Source organism: Rhinopithecus bieti, unplaced genomic scaffold, assembly GCF_001698545.2.
Source record: "Rhinopithecus bieti isolate Rb0 unplaced genomic scaffold, ASM169854v2 scaffold_19910, whole genome shotgun sequence".
In the NCBI taxonomy this organism is placed as follows: domain Eukaryota; kingdom Metazoa; phylum Chordata; class Mammalia; order Primates; family Cercopithecidae; genus Rhinopithecus; species Rhinopithecus bieti.
In genome coordinates, this window is record NW_016809886.1 from 1,401,343 (window position 1) to 1,405,347 (window position 4,005).

A 4,005-nucleotide genomic window follows, 5' to 3' on the forward strand; every position below is an offset into this window, starting at 1 on the left:
AGAGACGGGGTTTCACCGTATTAGCCAGGATGGTCTCGATCTCCTGACCTCGTGATCCGCCCGTCTTGGCCTCCCAAAGTGCTGGGATTACAGGCTTCAGCCACCACGCCCGGCCAACTTGTCCATTTTTATAGTGCAAATACTTTTATGTGAACCTATTTCAAGCTACTAACTTCACATCTCTTGGAGTTAGAAGAGATGCGTGCTACCACTGATTAAATAGTATTTTCACTACAAAGCTAGAATAGACATAAATAACCTTGAATCCAGAGAAAATATTAAAATTTAGCAAAAGAACTAGGAAATAATGAGTGTAAAGTAGTAGTATCTTTGTTTTTAACCTAAACAATGTAGAATAAATTTATTCATAGCTGTGTTAAGCGACTGGCTTTAGTCAGCTGGTATGAGCTGGCTTCTTCATAGCACAATTTGCTAATATGTAATATCACTGCCTGCCTGATCTCTGTTATCAAACATATGACTTTATGACATAGAATCAAAAGATACATCTGGGTTCACAAATCTTTTTTTTTTGTTTTCATTCTGGTTTGTTGCTGTTTTTTGTTTGTTTGTTTTTTAGAAGCTAGATTTTCCTAAAATCTAGTACATATAAGAATATTCGTAGTCTTTCTTCTATTCTTCTTGGTCAATGAGGAAGGAACTTTGGAAATTTCAGAAATTTTTCTGGAACCATTTATTTTGAAAACAATATATTGGTTAATTTAAATAATGTTGATTATATTAGTTATATATTTACATGTTAAGAAAAGAAAAGATAATATATTTGAAAAATATAGATGATACCCATACACAGAAGAAGTCTTGGCAGTACTGTTAAGTAACTATTCTTGAAAAAAAAATTAATATATTTAGTAATGGATATTATTCTGGAATTTAGGTATGAAAAAGCAAACACCTAATTTAGATTGTCAATATGAACTTTAGGTATGAAATAAAGAAAATAAATGATACTAAGAATCCATAAGGCATCAGGTAACTTGAAGACAAAAAAGTCTTTTTATATTATATACCATTCTCTATCAAGTTTTATTATCAATCACTACTTTTCACAGTTAAAATATCTTTAGAAGATTTCCACATCACCTTTTGTGTTGTTTTATTTCCAGGAAATATTTGTATATAAAAATGTAGAATTATTTTTTATCCTAAGAATTATGATAATAGCAGAGATGATACATTATATTTTATTATAATGTGTCATCTCAATGCTGCAGGGAGTCCTTGAACACATGCTGCCCATATGCCCAATGGATTTATTCTGCGCACTTCTTCTCAATGACTAACTGACTAAATAAATTCTCTCAGGACACAGCTCATCATAATGCTGATCAGCTATGGTTCATTTATTGTTATATAATTGCAAAGGATGTTTATCCTTTTTTGCCCTTTTATGCTGCACAAGCTGTTACAATGTTCTGGGTCACAGATAGGATGAAACTGTGACTAAGCTCTTTTGTGAGTGCTCTATAATTTGGTACTTTGCAAGAATGCAAACGAATAAAACAATGTGTTTCCTAACTTATAAATCTTAATGCTGAAATATAAGTATAATATATTAACTTTATAAAGAGTAATTTGAGCTTGTCAAAATGTCTTACAAATGATTTGCTCCTTTTTCTTCTTTATAAAATTATACACACAATTTCAATGAATTAAAGAGATGAAAGTAATTTAGAATTTTCCATTATATTATTCTTGTTTTAAAAGTGTACAAGCTGAGGATTTGGAGAATAAGAATAGATTATATAATGTTACACAGATTATAAACACATTGCAACTGAATGCTAAATCCCCAATTGAAAAATCTGGAGATGCTTTATCTCCAGATACAGGAGAAAAAAAAAAAAGGCATTCTAGTAAAAATTGGAGTGAAGCACGTATCTCTGACTGATTAAAATTTTAGAGACAAAGATTTTGCAAATCATGGTTGTTAAAGTTTTAGTCATTTGTTTTCCATATTTACTGATACAGCTGTGTTTAACCCAAAGACAATTCGGTTTTTATTTGGGGAGATTGTGATCAACCATACTGATATCTTTGGATATCTTAAAGGGATATCTTGGAAGAGAGCAAGATTTTAGCCCCTATCCCAAATGCACAACAGCTACCTCTCCTGTCACTGCTTTCTCATAAGATTGGAGGAGATACACCGCTAAGGCTTCATACTCCAGAATCGTCTTCATTATATTTATCGATAGGCAATGCCAGTGCAAGTTTAGATTCAACTCAAGAGTGCAAATAGGATAGGATACTTTTTCTCTAATTAATGCTAAATTTATACTGTATAAAATCTCATGTAGTTCCCTACGATTTTTGGCAAATTTTATCACTTTTAGTTTTCTATTTTAAAATTAAATGGTCATCTTTTTCATTATATTAATGTCTTTTTTCTCATTCCTTATGCAAAGAAAAGATACTATCTCTAGGAATTTGCGGTGAAGAAGAGGTATGATTTCCATTTTTACTCCTCCACTTCTGAAGCAAATATAAATAATATATTTTACTCCTCAGGCTTCTGGAGCAAAGATAAGTAATATATTTTGATTCAGAAATTTCTCCTGATTTCTTTTCTAGGTTTTACCATTGTCATGAAAAGTTTGGAGGAGAAAAGATTAAACAAAACAAGGCAAACATTGATTTAATAAACTTTCCGTGGTGTAGAAATTCTTGGTTGGTTATTACTGATATTCTGGTTTACTTTGGCTTCTATTCACTATGGGTATTGAACACTGGTAGTTTTGGCTCTCTTGTGGGCACATGCATTTTTAATTATGAAAGACTGTGGGGCTTGAAAGTAACACAATTAAAGTTGAGCATCTGTCACCAAACGAACCTCTTCCTCCACCTCAAATTCTGCCACAAGGAGTTTTAGAATCTGCTGCTGGTGTCCTCTGTCCCAGTGAATTCCTCTCTGACTTACCAAAATGGCTCAGGAGCAAGCACTTCGCAAAGGGAAAGACACGTCTTTGTTATTCCCAGGTGGTAAGATTGCAGGATATTCACTGCTGGGAAAAAGCCTTTCCCACTCCCACCCCAACCTTAAGACTGCTCTAATTTTCTTCCACCCATGTGGTTCTAACCAGGGCTACATTGTGCAGCTCATTAAATTCACTCCTTAGTCAGAAATTAGTAGGTGAACGAGATATCAATCTCCTTTTAAAAATATATCCCATGTAATTATCATAAAAGTACTTATGTTGGTTGTTATTTTCAGAATGTGGGAGTATCCTTTACTACAAATGTTGCACTCCCAAACTCCTTGATGAATCTCTTCCTGTTTTTCTTTGTGTGTGTTAGAAATCAACTTCAACAATACTTTATATATTGATACATATACATTATATACTTATCCACATTTTGTTTACTATTATACCGTTTACTTTATATTTTTTGATATTGTATGCCAAACACAATTATTATTGTTTTGCTTTTTAATATAGGAGTCATAGTAATATATTCCCTCTTAGTAAAAGATTTCTATTCAATCTAAATGTAGAATGTTTGCCATGAAACAGTTGATTACAGAAAGTAATTTACTATTTCATATTTTTTGATGCGTCAATATCAGTGACAAATTAATATATATAAATATACATATTAAATATATATACATGCATATATGTAAGAGATGGGATCTTTATATGTTGCCCAAGCTGGAGGGCAGTGGCTATTAACAGGCTTAATCTTAGGGCATTACAGCCTTGAATTCCTGGGCACAGGCAAGACTCCTGACTCAGCCTTCCAAGTAGCTGAGACTACAAGGCATGCTCCACAGTACCTGGAGTACATCCTTTATTGTACTTCTTAATACTAGAAATTGTGTTTTTAAATTTTTGAACTCTTGTTTAATTCTTTGAACCAACTGCAGTTATTACCACAATATTCTTGTTTGAACAATAGTTTTCAAATTTCTGTAACTAACATGCCTTCTGCTACTCTCCATCCAAACACAGGGATCATGTTTCTAAATCATTTGTAATATTA